Here is a 17,868-nt window from a genome sequence, read left to right as displayed (position 1 = left end):
TTAAGAAGACCGCGCTTCGCCTCATGGAGTGGAGCAAGTCCCTCTTGTCCAAGGCTAAGGTCCAGCTCCATGCGGCCCTTTTGGCGATTCTACGCCTCGACACTGCCCAAGAAGAGAGGCTCCTTTCTCCTGAGGAGCGTGACCTTCGCCCTAGGCTCAAGAGGAGGGTCATTAGTCTTGCGGTGTTGGACAGGGCTAGGAAAAGCCAATGCGCCAGAATCGCAAATCTGAAGGACGGCGATGCCAACACCAAATTCTTCCACCGCCGCATCACCGCTACAAGACGGAAAAACCACATCCATCTGATTAAGCACGGGCAGGGCTGGGTTACCGACCACAAGGAAAAAGAGGAGATCATCCAGGAGCACTTTTCCAAGGTCATGGGTAGAGGAAATACGAGTACCATGGATTTTAACTGGGAGGATCTTGGCACCGAGCACCGTACCTTGCAAGGCATCGACGATCCAATCACCGAGGATGAGGTACTCCAGGCCATCAAGGAGTTGCCCGGTGATAAAGCGCCTGGCCCGGACGGCTTCACGAACATCTTCTTCAAGAAGTGTTGGGATGTCATAAAGGATGATGTCACGAGGGTCATCCAACGCTTTGATTCCTTAAACACCTCAAATCTGCAATGGCTTAACTACGCCAATGTCGTTCTTTTGCCTAAGAAGGATGGGGCGGAAGGTATCTCCGACTACAGGCCCATTAGCCTCATCCATGCCGTTGCCAAGATCATGGCCAAGATCCTTTCTTTGAGGTTTGCTCCCCATATGGGCGACCTCATATCCAACGCTCAAAGTGCATTCATAAAACGAAGAAGCATCCATGACAACTTCATGTACGTTCGGAGTTTTGCTAGACGCTTACACAAGAGCAAGACCCCCGCCCTCCTATTCAAGCTTGACATAAAGAAGGCTTTTGACTCGGTCAAGTGGGAATACATCCTTGATCTCCTTCAACGCTTGGGGTTCCCTGCCAAGTTTAGGGATTGCATTGCCGCTCTTTTATCCTCATCATCTTCGCGGATCTTCCTCAATGGGATTCCAGGCTCTCCCATCAAGCATGGTCGCGGCTTTCGTCAAGGGGACCCCATCTCGCCACTTCTGTCTGCCCTCGCAATCAACCCTCTTCACCAAATCCTAGATTTGGCAACCCGGAAAGGATTGCTCCGCAAGATACGTGGCCGTGGGGCTATGGTGAGGACATCGCTTTACGCGGATGACGCGGCTATTTTTGTGGCTCCTATCAAGACGGATATCGACAACCTTGCCTCCATCTTGGAGGGCTTTGGCGAGGTGACGGGCCTATGCATCAACTTCCAAAAAAGCTCGGTCGTGCCGATACGTTGCAATCACCTTAACCTCGAGCACATTCTTGAAGGTGTTCTGACAGCTCGGTCCTGCTTCCCCATGAAACACTTGGGACTACCGCTCTCGGTGTGGCAACTCAAGAAGGTGGACTTTCAATATCTTGCGGACAAGGCTGCCGGAAAACTAGTGACTTGGGAGGGGAAAAATGTCACTACAATCAAGCGCACGGCCCTAGTCAAGTCGGTCATCTCCTCCCAAGTGGTGTACTCCATCACGCCTCTTATCGTACCACTGAGCTCCCTAAATAGTGTGAACAAGATAGAGAGGGCCTTCCTTTGGTCTGGATCAGATAAGACTACTGGTACCAAGTGCAAGGTGAATTGGGAGACAGTGTGCCGGCCAAAGGAGTATGGTGGTCTTGGCGTGCTGAACACTGACAAATTTGCGCGTGCTTTGCGCCTGCGGTCGCTTTGGTATGAATGGAAGGAACCTCAAAAACTTTTGGTGGGGCTTGGCAACCCTTGCACCAAGGATGACCGGGAATTTTTGTATGCCTCCACTACTATCACCGTCGGCAATGGCGCCCGAACTCCATTTTTGGGAATCCCCTTGGCTTCTGGGGCGCAAACCAATGGACATCGCACCGCTCATCTTCGAGGCCTCGAGGAGAAAAAATTGGAAGGTGCGTGAGGCCCTAAACGAGAGCGCATGGATTCTGTCAATCAACAACAACACTGTCGTTTCCGGTGACCACATCCGGGAATTCTTCACACTTTGGATGCTCATTAATGACTTCCACCTCGACGACCACCTTGAAGATGATATTGTCTGGAAGCACGCGAATGATGGATTCTACTCGGCATCCACCGCATATAAAGCTCAGTTCCTTGGCATGTTGCTTTCCCCTATGGATCAAATGGTCTGAAAAGTTTGGGCACCACCAAAAGTAAAAAAATTCGCTTGGTTGGCTATCCAAAATAGGATTTGGACTGTCGATCGGTTGGCGAAACGTGGTTGGCCAAATTGTGGCATGTGCCAACTTTGCAAAAGAGAACAAGAATCGGGCGCGCATCTTCTTTTCAAGTGTCGCTACACGCTCAGGCTATGGATGTTAGTCATTGAGAAGCTTGGACTTGCTCACATGGACACAACCAATTAGCATCTTGCGGACTCCGTCAACGAGTGGTGGGACAAGCGAACCAACAATCAAAACCCCAATAGACATGCTATGGCCTCTCTTACCATGCTCGGTCTCTTGGACAATATAGAATGAACGAAATGCTAGGGTGTTCCGCTACAAATGTGTGCCACCACCCGTTCTCTTTCACACCATTTTAGAGGAGGCGAAGCTTTGGATCACCGCGGGCGCTAAGAAATTGGGGCATATTATGTTGCGTGAGTAGTTGTCATGCCGTGTGTGGGTTTCTTGTAACACTCTAAACTCTATTCTCTACTTATTTAATTGATGAGGCAAATTTTTTGCCTCCGTTTTAAAAAAAACTATCCAGCAAACCACGGCATCGACTGTGATGATTAAAGAGATAGTGCTAGGCGCCAAAAAAATTACAATGTCTCTTAATTTTCTCTACCTACAGAAACCTTCAGCTCTAGCTATTTTTCCTTTCTTGCTCGTCACATGAAAGATCTGGAAATTACATGAAAAATTGCCTTATTGCTCTGTCAACACCTGGGCATATTTGGAGGCGGTGGCATGATCTTGGCATTTGGTCCCTTGCCGTTCTTCACAATGAACACCGTCTCCATCCCCCACACCATGTGGCGCTCGAAATGACAGTGCATGAACCATACGCCTGCCAACCAAACCAAGACACAACAAGGTATAAGATGTACGTACGTACATTTGAATCATACCCTGTATACAAAAGCCTTTATAGATAGTCTCAAGTGGATCAGGAAGAAAGGTTTGAGCACTCACCAGGGTTTTCTGCACGGAGGCGGATTGCGACCCATCCGTTCTTGGGCACGGAGACGGTGTTCTGGTACGGCGGGTCGACCAGGTTGTACTTGGCCGGGTCCGTGCGCTTGTCGAAGTTGCCAGTCCCTCTCCCCACCACGTAGAAGCTGAACCCGTGCAGGTGCATGGGATGGCTGTCGCCGCCGAGGATGGTCGTGCCCTGCAGCACCACCTCCAGGACGGCGCCGTACTCCAGGACCTTCACCCTCGTGCCTCTCGCGGTCAGCGCGAGCTCCGGGGGCAGGTCGTCGGCCGTGAAGTTGAAGGGCGACGGCGGGTTGTCGGGGAAGTCGGTCCTGGCCACGCCGCCGACGGCGGAGCGGTAGTAGGCCCCGAGCACGTCGCTCCGCGGCATCTCGAAGCTCACGTTGTTGAGGCTCGACGCGAAGCGGTTGCCGTGGGGCCCCTTGCACACCTCGCCGGGCGCGCACGCGATCTCGTTCACCTCCACCGTGACGAGCATGTGCTCGTCGACGCGCCGGGGCACGTCGGCCGGGTGCCCCTTGCTGGCCAGCGACCTGAGCCGCGCCGTGAACGCGGCCGCCGCGGAACTGTCGTTGATGGCGGGAAGGCTGGGGAGACCATGCGCCGCATCGCCCGGCGCCGCGGGAGCGTCGACGTACTCCAGGACGGCGGTGGCCGTGCTGCTGTCGACGGTGGCCTGCGGGTTGGTCGCCAGCGGCCTCGACGCCATGTAGAAGTGCCGGGCGTTTGAGCGGCCACGGCGGGCCTTGAGCAGCGCGGTCACCGTTTGGCCGGCGTCGATGAATACGTGGTCGGCGCTGAACGGCTTGGTGTAGGAAGCGTCGGAGCCGACCACGGTGAGGCGGTGCCCGGCGACGGCGAAGAAGAATCCGTTGGTGAGGGCCGCGTTGATGATCCGGATCATGTAGGTCTTGCCGTGCTTGACTGGCAGCCTAAAGGTGCCGTCGCCGGAGCAAGCGAACAGGTCACCCGGCTGACCGTTGATGGTGTTGGCGTCTGAAGGCTGGAAGTCGCTGCCGGTGGAGATGGCGTCGGCGAGCACTTGCCCGATGTCGTCGTTCCACCATTCCCCTGCCATGGAGATAAACATGTCCACATACCATCAGTGGAAACCACTACCACGCATTGCAGAAGCAGGCGCACAGAGCTAGCTATACGTACCGAGGATGATGGGTATCTCTCTGTGCGGTTTGCTGAATGGGTAGGTCGTGCCGCGCCGGGGGCGTATGACGATGGCGCCATGCACGGTGTCGCGATCCATGGCGGTGTGCGCGTGCCACCACAGCGTGCCTTCCTCCTCGGAGAAGATGATCCGGTAGCTGAAGTTGCCGCCGGGCTGGATCGGGCACTGCGTTATGTACTCCGGCCCGTCCCACCACGGACTTCGCGGCTGGTTCACCCCGTGCCTACAGCGTCAACAAGAGTAGGAGTTCATCTATGCCGCCGATCGGAAGAAACAAAACAAAGACAAAAATACAGCAAGAATCATTTCGCGCAGTAGTATTAGAAATTGTACCAGTGGAGGGTGATGTTCTTATGGCCCTGGTTGAAGACGTTGACAACGACGACGTCGCCCTTCCTCGCGTAGATGGTCGGGCCGGGGAACTCGCCGTTGACGGTGAGGATGGTCTTTTCACGGCAGAGCCTCGTGTAGTTGCTCTCCTTTATCTACAGCCAAATGTCATGCATACATGCAGGAAAAACTACGATTCAGCAAAGGTTTTTCAATCAATTAAGATGAGGAAAAATTTATCTGAGAAACCTGCAGCTGATGCTAAATAAAATTGCGGGATTGCTAATTTTCACCCGGATAAAAATAATTCGCTTTCATCCGTTTTTCCGTCCGTCCGATTCTTGTGTCAAGATTCACGTTTTTCCTTTTCTTTTTTCAGCCTCGGGGGTATTTTATTCGTTACCGGGCCTGCAACCCCCTGGAGACCCGTTAATCCTGGCGGGTCCATGTGCTAACCGGTTTTTTTATTTTATTTTGAATTTCCTTTTATCTCCTCCGCTGACTTTGTCCGTTTCCCTTTCCCATTTCGAGCAGCGAGATCTTGGAGGCAGAGAGGGGAGAGCCATGGCGATTTTGGCTGGTTAGCTTTGTCGTTGACCTCTGGAGAGCGAGCCGGTGGTTAGGCGTCCGGTCCTCCTCCCCCCTCCCCCTGTTGCTTCTCCTTCAAGCGCGTTGAGGCAGAGGAGAAGTTGACGCATGGTGATTCAGCGGCGGCGTCTTATCTGCTTCCCTTGATTTGGTGATGCTCCTCCTTTTGTTGTGGTGTTCTCCGAGCCTTGTGCGTCCGTTCTTCCCACAACGAGGTTTGCTTGCCAGTATCCTTTCCCCATGTCTTCATTTCGCTGCAATTTCTGTAGGATTTTGCTAGATCTGGCTTAAAGGTGTGCTTGTTCCCGTGTGTAGTGGTGGATCCTAGCTCTTTTAGGTTGTTTGTGGTGGTTCCTAGATGTCAGATTTTTGTTGCAGATGGAGCAACATCTAGTAGATGTAGATGCAGCAACGCCTGATTCGATGTAGTTGTAGGGGTGGTTCCCTTATGACTATTTCTTATTTATGCTCCTGAATGTTTCTGTAGTTGTTCATGTGCCCCTATATGTGTATAACCCCTAGATGTGTGGATGTAAATGTTGAATCTAGCTCGTAGATGTTTGCATTGTATGTGTGTATGATGCCAGTTGTTTTTGTCAGTGAGTTGGGCTGTAACTTTGAGCGAATTCGGAGTGATTGGGACTGAATTTTACCAGTTAAGCGTCAGTGATTTTGGACTGTAGTTTCAGGTTTTATCAGTCCATCTTACTCTGTAATTTTCGAGTGCTTTTGTGTCTGTCTTTGCAACTTCAGTGATGTGTAAGTTTTAGTGATCTACTCTGTAATATTTGAGTGCTTTTGTCTTTGACTTTGTAACTTCAGTAATGTGTAAGTTTGAGTGATCTACTCTAAATTTTCCACTCGTTTTCCAGCACCTATTACACTCAGTATCAGTGTAACTACAGTCTGAATTGTATTGTGAATTAACTCTAGACTGCAAGTTCGTATGTCCCTTTTTATCCTTTGCTAGCTTTTGTAGATGTACATCCCTTCGTTGTTTTGGATGCAAATGCTGAGTCACCTGGTCACTTGTCTCATGTTGATGTTTTTTGGTGGACAAATTTCTAGTTTAATGTGTGATTCTCGTTGGTGGACTGAATTTTTTCCAGTTAAGTTAAAGTGGTTAGGGATTGTAAATTTGAGTAATGTGTCCCTTCTAGTGTCAGATTTATTCCCCTTTCATATGTTGTGTGTGGTGATTTCCCTCAGCTGTGTTGAATCTCGTATGTCGTGTGACCTAGATTGTCTGGTTGAATTCGGCTAGTTGTCATGTGCTTGGACGTGTTGTTTGTTTCAGTTCATATCCCTGTCCATGTCCATGACCCTATCCATGTCTCTGTCGGATGGGATGTTGTTTGTTTCAGTTCAGAACCATTTGCTTTGCTTGTGCGACTTGTTTCCTCGCTAAGCATCATCTACCTAGCAAGCAAACTAGTCTACTGTTTCCCCCCTATTCCTTCTCCAATCTAATATAATCTGATGCACATTGGGATTGGGATTGGGTGGTGATTTCCTTCAGTCTATCCCTACCTTCTGCTCTACTCTTTCTGTATTGTTTCTAGCATATATATATATATATATATATATATATATATATATATATATATATATATATATATATATATATATATATATATATGTATGTATGGTGATGAATTAGAAGTATTCGGTATGTATTGTCGGCTTTGGTTTGATCCTCAAGTCTAATTTGCTACCGTGTAGGGATTTATCAGTCGGATCTGTTGCTTATCCCCTTTTGGATGTCGCATGTGGTAATCCCCCGCAGCTATTTTGATGCAGATGTGTTGTTGCATTTGTTAGTGGTATTGAATCTCATCTGTCTTGTGTGCTAGGTTAGGGATTGTCTTGTAGGTTTTATTTGACCTGTTTCGGTCAGTAGTTGGAATTCGAATGTTTGTCATGGGCAGTTGCTAATTTCGTACATGCTGGATCGTGTTTCAGTGACTTTAGTGCCCTGGTCGCCTTGGATTCTCTAGTGTTTTTGTTTGTGGCTGTAGGTTATATAACCCCTGGGTCGTTTGTCGATGTAGGTTTATATGTAGTGTTCTTTGTGATTTTGCTTGTATAGCTAGTCAACCAGCTTAGGTTGTCGTACCTAGTGCGTTCTGCTAGCAAATTTCAGCTCTGTTCTTTGTGTTTCTGTGAAACAGAATGTCCTTTTCATTTTCAGCTGTGTAAATGTTTGATTGCTCTACTTGAAATCCCTGTTTTCTTAGTGGATTTGTAGTGTGTTTTTTGAGTGTTTTACACTGTAATTCTTAGTGGATTTACAGTGTAATTCCTTAGCGGATTTACACTGTAATTTTAGGTGGATTTACACTGTATTTTTTTACTGGATTTACACTGTAATTTTCAGTGAATTTACACTGTATTTTTAGTGGATTTATATTGTAATTTGCAATGGATCTACACTGAATTCTCAGTGGATTTACTCTGTAGTTTTCAGTTGATCTTTCGTTGTAATCATATAAGAATTACACTGTATCTCTTGATTTTACAGTGTAATTCTTAGTTGAGTTACACAGTAATCCTTAGTGTTTCTTAGTGTTTTTGTAGTGACTATTAGTTATTCTTGGATTTACCTTGTATTACACTGTAACTCTTGATTTTACGGTGTAATTTTCAGTGTATTTACACTGTAATTCTTAGTGTATTTTGGCTAGGGTCTGTTAGCTGGTTTTTACCCTTGTAATCTGCATTTGACTAGGGACTATTATGTGGATTATTTTTATATTATCTTTAGTGGATCTTATAGTGTAATTCTTATTGGATTTACAGTGTAACTCTCAGTGGGCTTACACTGTAATTTTTCAGTTGATTCTACCCTTAGTGAATTTGACTAGGACTGTTAGTTGGTTTTTACCCTTGTACTCTGCAATTGAGTAGGGTCTATTATGTGAATTTTTAGGTCTGAACATTTTCGGGTAGCCAATCTCTATCTTGTTTGTAATTTACTTTCATGCATTTGGTTGTTTCTTTATTTATTTATTTTTACCGTGATGTCATTTTGGTTTTGCTGTGTAGGTTGCAAGTCTCTTGCTCTTGACTCTACAAAGAAAGCATCAAATGATTCGTCAGTTGGTAAATCTGCTGGTAATATTTTGTCAAACGAGGGTACAAAGGATGGTCCAAATTTGGTTTCTTGTGTGTTCCATGTAGTATCAGTGCTTGATTTTTTTCTTTAGTTTCAGTGCGATCTTCATAGTAATTACATTTAAAAGATCATAGTAATTCTAAGTTCAAGCGACAGTAATTTGCCCTTTTATAAAGTTCCAAAGTTTCAAATATTCAATCATAGTTTCATTTTGGTTTCTGAGCAGGAACATATTGGTTTCTCTATATAATACACTGTATTTAACACTGTAGTTCCAGTGGTCCAGCACTGGAACTACAGTTTGCTTACACTGTAATTCCAATGGTCTAGCGATGTATTTCAAACTGTAATTACAAAGGATTTTTCACCGTGGTCCACAACTGTAATTTCTATTGCTATCCACTGAAATTTTAGTGGTCTAGTACTGTAATTACAGTTTGTCTGCCACTGTAAATTCCTTATCTGCCAGTGTAATTTAGTTTCACATGTTATTTTTCTGTTCCTCTGTAACCATAGTGTAAAAACACTTGTTAGATTTTGATTTTGTGTAGGATTTACTCATTTGTATATGTTCTTATTGCTTTTTCTGGTGATCTCTGGATTTTGAGTTTATAACTAGAGTGCTATGTGGATTCTGATCTGCTCTTTCGCTTTGGTAGCAACCTGTTGCTGCTCAAAGTAGAACAATATTTTTTGCATTAGCTAATGAAAGTTTTTGGAGGATTTCTTTCCCTGCTGTTTTATATGTAAATTTGACAATGATAGTACCTTGAACAGCTGCTTATTTTTGCTTATTTTTTGTGTTCTTTGTAACTTTTCAGGCATGATTGTGGTTTTCTCCAATGTAGACATTCGAAATCTTAGGATCAAATATGTGAATGACATGTTTTTCAGCCCCTTGAACAGCAGCGACAAATCTTTTGTCACTGCTTTCTTTGTATGTTCTTATTTTCCTTGTCCTCTATTTCATTTTCTTTCTCTCCTTATTAGCTTTTACTTTCTTTACCTATTTTGGTCTCTTTGATTTTTTTTGTGTAGGGAGGCAATGCCAAGTGAGGTTCAGCATGTGCACAGTCCTAGCTCAGTTGGTGGATGAGTTCTCTTTTTGAGTAGCATGTAACATAGAACCACTAGTGCAAATCATTTGGATCATTGGTGGATTTACAAGGTCTTTTTAGTGGATTTAAAGTGGCATCTTTAATGCATCTTGCACTGTAATTCTTAGTGGTTAATCTTAGCAGTTTTTTCAGTGCAAACCATTTGGATTGTTGGTAGATTTACAGTGTCATTTTAGTGGATTTTACAGTGTCATTTTAATGCATCTTACACTGTAATTCTTAGCGGGCATGATAGAAATTATTGTCGATTTTAGTGGATTTTACACCAAATTTCTTGGTGGTAATATTATTGTAATTATACTTCTTTGTCAATGTAAATTTTAGGTGACATCATCTCGGTCCTTTCCTCATCCCTTTGTTTCTTTAGCTTAGCGTACATGGAAAAACTTTGGCTGTATCGATGTATCGTTGTGGTTCTTTGATCTCCACTTTTTAGCTGCTCTTCTGTCCCGGTTGGAGAGGTTGGGGTGTAGACCCGTTAGTCTGTTTAAAAGCGGGACAGAAAAGCAAACAAAGACACGGGACAGGAGACACTTGTCATTCTTTGGTTGGCTAAAAAATATGGATGAAAGCTAATTGGATTTCATCCGGATGTAGGATAGACAGTCCCTAAAATTGTAATGACGGCGAACCAATCGATAGACTTACCACGAAATCGTAGTGACGTTGACCATGACGTCTACTCAGTCCGTCGTCTTCCTATGAAATTGGTCAGTTCCCGTCAGGCCCAGTAAAAATTTTGTGCCCTCCATACATAAGGGAATCTTGGTACGGAGGCAGGTAGAAAGAACTTACGAAGAGACTATTGGGGCGGCGGGCACTCGACGACGGCGATCCTTGAGCTGCGACGATGAACGCTGCAACCACCACGCCGACTGACCAAATCGCCGGTGCCTTGGTGACGCCCATCGCCGGTGACCGAACAGAGCCGACAGGCAGAACGGCTTGACAAGTTTGAAATCTAATCTACGCGCAGCTTTGGTCCTTGCGCATCCGTGTGGGTGTGGCAGGTTTGAAGCATGTGCAAATTCCTCGGCCCTTTGCTACTTATAGAAAGGAGTTAAACGCCAGTGGTGAACGCGAAGAGGAGTGATTCCAATTCTTCTTCTTCTTTTTTGGTAAGTCTATGCACTGTTCTTTCGCCAGCACCCTATTTTTCAAGCTTTTGGATGGAATTAATTGCATGGAAACAGTAAGTGGATCCAGCTGGAAGACGCGCACAGGTTTGTTTGTGGTAGTATTAATTATCGCGAGATCACATTTGATCTCGGGTGTTTTCCTTTTCTTCTTTGTAAGCCCATTAATTCGACAATAATATTTGGTATCTTTCTAATAAAATTGTATTTGTGTGTATCCAAGGCTAAAAGGGAGGCTTGCTCTTCTTCTTCTTTTTTCTTGGAGTGTACAATGCATTCATATTTTTTGAACAAACGGACTGATATTATTGTTACTACGGGAAGTAGCAAATTTTGATTGATTAATCCATAAATAAATCGTACGCATGGCATTAACAATATGAATCTCATACCACAATCTAAGCATGTGAACACGTACTAAGCACAGAACTGAAACGGTAAATAAGGGATGAACAAACCATATCTTCCTGTAGGCCAGGACAAGGTGGCAGCGGTTTCCTAGGAGCCTTCTTCTTGGTAGCATCGTCAACCCCATAACGTTGGTGTCAAGGAAGTAATCGAAGCAGAGGACAAATACAAAAGCGAACAACGAGTAGTGAGGAGGTGCTTCCCAAAAAACTTATCATCCTTCTCTCGGTGCAGGATCCCAAGGTGCTCAACGAATGCATGGCTTTTATGGGCTCAGGTGGCTTGAGTTAATCTAAATCAAGAGGAGGTGGACTCTATTTCATGGGCCTGGGAGGTGAATAGAGATTTCTCGGCAAGGTCGGCATACAATGCAAAGTTCATGGGACGAGAGGTTACGCCCACGACGGCGTTTATGTGGAAATCTAGGGCCCCGATACGATGCAAATTCTTTGCATGGCTCGCGCTTCAATACCGGTGATGGACCTCGGACAGGCTTGCCCGACGTGGGCTGGACCACCAGCAAACTTGCCCTTTTTGTGCTCAACATGAGGAGACCATCGACCACATCCTTATGGATTGTGTCTTTGCGAGGGAGGTTTGGTGTATCGTCTGCTTAGCAATGGGCAAGCCAGTTTGGGTGCCACAGCCGGGATCAAGCTTAGCGGAGTGGTGCACCACCATATGTGGAAATGGCTTATGTGTGAAGGATGATCAGGCGATCTTCCTTCTCGTAGTGTGGGAGTTATGGAAGCATGGGAGTGCGATTGTGCTCGACAGTGCCTCTCCCTCAATGCATATTTAGCATAGTTTTTCTTGTAATGGCGTAGTTGGTCCTCAAGGGAGAAGGAGGGACATACATGGAACAGAGCTGGAATCCTCAAGGGAGAAGTGAAGCCTCTCTTTAGAGTGCTAGTGAGGTGGGAAAACGAGAGGAGTTAGCATAATTTTTCTTGTAATGGCGTAGTTGGTCCTCATGTAACTTGTAACATGTACTAGCCAACGTGGAGGGGTTCTTTTCCCATTCTCTGCTTCAATATATAGTACGCACATTCATGCATATTTGAGAAAAAGGATCACAAAGGACAGGGTTTCGAAAGCCTGCTCTCCCAAACGGTCTTGCATGTGGTCGACGGGGTAAGATTGCCAGACGCAACAACACTGCGTGGAACAACAATGGCAGGTAAGCTTGTGTGCAAGGATAGTGTGTCGGCTAGGGTCGACGTCCATCTGATGAACGAGAAGACCATGCGAAACAGCCAACGAGAGTAAAACTCGAATGGGACCAGTCAGGCCACAGTTGAGCAGGTATCCAAGAAATCTTCGTCATCTTTATGGGTATAACCAATGGCCACTAGTTTAGCCTTGTACTTTTCAACTGGCCCCCTCGGTTCTTTATTTGTTTACATGAACTACTTTCAAAAAGAAGAAAAAATAAATATGCAAATTTTCTCCCTATGAAATATATTCGCAAATTAAGTGAATGTTCACAATTTTTATAAATATTACCAAAAATTATAAAATGTCCGCGAATAAAAAATATTCCTGGAATTTCAGAAAAAATAACGGATTTAAGAGATTTTTTCATAAATTTTAAGAAAGCTCTTTGCGTTTTTAAATCTGATTTTTGAAAATGATGCAACTTCAAACAAAGTTCGAAAAATTACTTTTTTCTAAATCTGTAGAAAATCTCGAAATTAAGTACATACAAAATTATAAAATCCTCTCATGTTTTTATAAATATTAAAGAGTTAAAAGGTTCACGAATTTGGAAAATATTTCTTGAATTTCAAAAAAATACTCAAGAACCCTAGAAAATGTTTATGATATTAAAATATTCATAAAATAAAAAATAAAAATAAACGGGAAAGGTGAAAAGAATAAGGTAAAAGCTTATCGTCATCCGGCAGATCGTAGTTGCCGCGTCCGTCACCTCCGTTGCATGACACGTGTCTTGCATGCCGTTCTTTATTGAACGCGCTTCCGAAACAAAGACTATGTTTCAGAAATATATGTAGTGTTGCAATGACTTAACGGGTCTAGTTTCGCAACAAAACCTCTATTGCGGAAATTTTCTGCAACAAGATCTCATTTGCAGAAAAAGTTGCAACAAAACCGTAGTTGTAAAAAAAAATTTACAACAAAACAAACCGTTGCAAAAAATTCTGCAACAAGACCTATGTTGCAGAAATAATTCTGCAATAAGATATGTCTTGCAGTACTGGAGACGCGCTCAACTCACTTGATGCGGCAAATCCGACGGCCCACGAGCCGGCTGATATTTTAAAGATATCAGCCGGCGGACGCGTAGCATTCCTCAAAGAATAAAGAGTTAAATACGTTGAAGGTGCCTCAACTTGTCTTGCGCGATCAGTTTAGTGCCTAAAGTTGTAAAATACATGAACCTGGTGCTTGAACTTGTCCGGCTATGCAAATACAGTGCCTTCATTCGTATCTAGACTACGTTCAGCCTGTGTGGCGTGCCCACGTACCAGTGGCCCACGCAGACGTGATATTTTTTTTACAAAACCCCTTCATATTTTATTTAATCACATATGAAAGCCTCACAAATTTACAGATTGTGTTGCACGCACAGGCTATCCACCAGGCTATACTGTGGTTAGTATATATAGACTAGGTCAAACTTTATATATTGTGTTGCAATGCAAAATGTAATTTTGAAGCACCGGCACATTGTGCTCTTTTTGTCAAAAGTCAAATAAACGGACTTCTACAGCTAAAAAACTCCGGACATTTTTTGTAGATGCACACATAGAAGTGCAATATATCCATGTGATTTTTTTTATCAAAATCTGTATTTGTTTGTGAGAGATACCAAAAAGGTAAAATAAATGCAAAAATCAGCTTTTTGCCTGATTTGTTTTCTTTTTTTTGCAGCGTATATAATATAACAAAATTTCAAAAAAAACTTGAAAGTCACTTAGCAGATGCATACATTTTTTGTGAATTTTTTTAAATTTTTATGAAACTTTGAAGTGCTAGTTTTAAAAAAATAAGAAAAAACATGCTCAGTGGCCACCGTGCTCCAAAATTCTGCTTTGGTTGCGATGTACCTCTTAAAAAATTCAAGTTCTTTTTTTAATTTTCATATTATTTTTACCATTTTAAAAGAAAATTATATTTAGTGCATTTGAAAAATGTCAACATGTTTTTGGAAAATGTTTCACATGTATTATAAAATTATAACGCATTTTTGAAAAATGTTTGTCATGCGTTAAAAAAGTTTACAACATGTATTTTTAAAGGAGTTCAACGTGTGTGAAAAAGTTATTGTGTAAATTATCCTTACGTTTATACAAACATAGTTGACATTTTTTATTCTTAAATTTAGACAATAATTCCTAATATAGGTTAAAATATTTAAATCCACATAAATTAAGTCCATGTCTCCCTCTTTGAAGTATAATAATAAAAATGAAAAAATATTTAAAATATAAAATAATAGCATTGTGACGTCCCTGATTCAATCGTACACTAATCATACACGCAAACGTGTACAATCAAGATCAGAGACTCACGGGAAGATATCACAACACAACTCTACAAATAAAATAAGTCATACAAGCATCATGTTACAAGCCAAGGGCCTCGAGGGCTTGAATACAAGAGCTCGATCATAGACGAGTCAGCGGAAGCAACAATATCTGAGTACAGACATAAGTTAAACAAGTTGCCTTAAGAAGGCTAGCACCAACTGGGATACAGATCGAAAGAGGCGCAGGCCTCCTGCCTGGGATCCTCCTAAACTACTCCTGGTCGTCGTCAGTGGGCTGCACGTAGTAGTAGGCACCTCCCGAGTAGTAGTAGTCGTCATCGACAGTGGCGTCTGGCTCCTGGACTCCATTGTCTGGACGCAGCAATCGGGTATAGGAAGGGGGAAAAGGGGGAGCAAAGCAACCGTGAGTACTCATCCAAAGTAATCGCAAGCAAGGAGCTACACTACATATGTATGCATTGGTATCAAATGCAATAAGGGTATCATATGTGGACGGAACTGCAGAATGCAGGAATAAGAGAGGGATAGCTAGTCCTGTCGAAGACTACGCTTCTGGCCACCTCCATCTTGTAGCATGTAGAAGAGAGTAGATGGTAAGTTCACCAAGTAGCATCGCATAGCATAATCCTAACCGATGATCCTCTCCTCGTCGCCCTGTGAGAGAGCGACCACCGGTTGTATCTGGCACTTGGAAGGGTGCGTTTTATTAAGTATCCGGTTCTAGTTGTCATAAGGTCAAGGTACAACTCCAAGTTGTCCTGTTACCGAAGATCATGGATATTCGATTAGATTAACTTCCCTGCAGGGGTGCACCACATAACCCAACACGCTCGATCCCATTTGGTCGGGCACACTTTTCTGGGTCATGCCCAGCCTTGGAAGATCAACATGTCGCAGCCCTACCTAGGCACAACAAAGAGGTCAACACGCCGGTCTAAATCGTATGGCGCAGGGGTCTGGGCCCATCGCCCTTTGCACACCTCCACGTTGCGAACATGGCCGGAAGCAGACCTAGCCTAGCAGGCGTTCCAGTCCAATCCGGCGCGCGCCGCTCAGTCGATGACGTCACAAAGGCTTCGGCTGATACCACAACGTCGAGTGCCCATAACTATCCCCGTGTAGATGGTTAGTGCGTATAGGCCAGTAGCCAGACTCACATCAAATATCAAGATCTCGTTAAGCGTGTTAATTTGGAATAACCGCGATCATCAACCAGGGCCAGGCCCACCTCTCTCCTAGGTGGTCTCAACCTGCCATGTCGCTTCGCCATAAAGATCCACACAGAGGGCCGTCGGGAAAGTATGTCCTTCCAGCCCCCAATTCGTGAATCAACCGCGGGTACTCCTCGAGCCAACCCGACTTTAGTCATCACATGTACCATGTATAAAGTATATAGTATATACCCGTGATCACCTCCCGAGTGATCACGGCCCGATAGTATAGCATGGCAGACGGACAAGAATGTAGGGCCACTGATGATAAATTAGCATCCTATACTAAGCATTAGGATTGCATGTAAAGGTAACAACCGTAGTAGCAAGGACAGGCTATGCATCAGGATAGGATTAACGGAAAGCAGTAACATGCTACACTACTCTAATGCAAGCAGTAGAGAGAAGAATAGGCGATATCTGGTGATCAAAGGGGGGGCTTGCCTGGTTGCTCTGGCAAGAGAGAGGGGTCGTCAACACCGTAGTCGTACTGGGTAGCAGCGGCGTCGGTCTCGGTGTCTAGCGAGAGAAGAGGGGAAGAAACAATAAATGTAATGCAAACAAATGCATGACGATGCATGACATGACAAAGCGTGATGCTAGGTGTGCCCTAACGCGGTACGAGGTGGTACTGGTGAAGGGGGAGAACATCCGGGAAAGTATCCCCGGTGTTTCGCGTTTTCGGACAGATGAACCGGAGGGGGAAAGTTGCGTGTTCTCTATGCTAGGGATGCGTGACGGATGAACGGGCTGCGTATCCGGATTCGTCTCGTCGTTCTGAGCAACTTTCATGTACAAAGTTTTTCCATCCGAGTTACGGATTATTTTATATGATTTTTCAAAATTTTATTCATTTTATGAAATTATTACTAATTCAAAATTAATAGACAAAATGCTATGGGTACCTAGCCCTGTGTACACAGAATGTGGGTCAGGGGGACCCAGTTGACCAGTCAACGTTTGACTGGTCAACAGGGGTGGGACCCTCCTGTCATTGACTGTTTTAGTTAGTTAGGGTTTAGGTTAATTAGTTAGGCTTAATTAGTTGTTTTAGTTTAATTAATCAAAATTTATTAAGTTAATTAATTAATTATTTTTATTTTTATTTTTAATTACGTTCTGGGGCGGGCCCCACTGGTCATAGGCCCAAGGGCCAAAGCGGGCTAACGGGCGTGGTCATGCGAGCGCTAGCGGGCATCAGCGCCTGGAGCGAACCCGAACAAGCGCTCGGCCCCAGCGGCCACGGCGGCCACGGCAGGGCGATCACAGGGAGCAAGGGGGGCCAGGTTGGCGCGCCGGCATGGAGCAGCGGCAGGGCCGCCGCAGGGCAGAAGCAGGGCGACGGCGGGTGGAGCCGGACGATGACAGGTAGCGTCAGCAGCAGGGGGGGCAGTGCAGTGGCGGGAGCCACGGCGGCAGGTCGGGGCGCGGCGAGCGCGTTCCGGCGCGGCCCGACGGAGGTGGAGATGGCCTGGGCGAGGCCAGGGAAGGCGGCGCGGGTGCGAGGCGCGCGAGGGGCCATGGGTGCGGCGACAGCGGGCGCCGGTGCGCGGTCGGTCGAGCGAGCAGTCGAGAACCGGGACGAGGCCCTTGCGTGAGGGGGGAGGCGCGGTCGTGCATGGCCGTGGCAAGTGCGCGCCCGGGCACTGCAGCGGCGAGTAGAAGGTGAGGCAGGCGCGCTGTGGCCGGGACGGGCGACAGGGATGGGGAGAGCGAGGGAGGTGCTCACTGCGGGGCCGTAGGGCACTGGCAGTGGGCTCGGGGAGGTCCGGTGGGGCGGCACCAGCGACGGAGAGGACGGCGGCGTCCGACGCGGGGTCAAGGGCGTGTTGTAGGAACTGCAGCCTCCGCACGGGGCGAGGAGGAGGACGGGGACGAGTCGGCGATGGCGGCGTCGGCGGAGAGGACGGCGAGGCGTCCAGCAAGGAGTGGTCGAGGCGGCGCGGTGGGTCGATCCGGGCGGCGGGGTCGTCGTTTCCCCCGATGCAGATC

General features: G+C 45.8%; 1 pseudogene; it reads right to left on the bottom strand.

Annotated features, from left to right (window-relative positions):
• Positions 1 to 2,874: 2,874 nt before the first annotated feature.
• Positions 2,875 to 10,628, bottom strand: LOC119332278 (annotated as a pseudogene).
• Positions 10,629 to 17,868: the final 7,240 nt, after the last annotated feature.

The sequence above is a fragment of the Triticum dicoccoides genome, chromosome 7A, assembly GCF_002162155.2.
Source record: "Triticum dicoccoides isolate Atlit2015 ecotype Zavitan chromosome 7A, WEW_v2.0, whole genome shotgun sequence".
NCBI lineage: Eukaryota > Viridiplantae > Streptophyta > Magnoliopsida > Poales > Poaceae > Triticum > Triticum dicoccoides.
The sequence above is the reverse complement of the archived record's forward strand: the minus strand, read 5'-3'. Positions and strand labels throughout refer to the sequence as shown.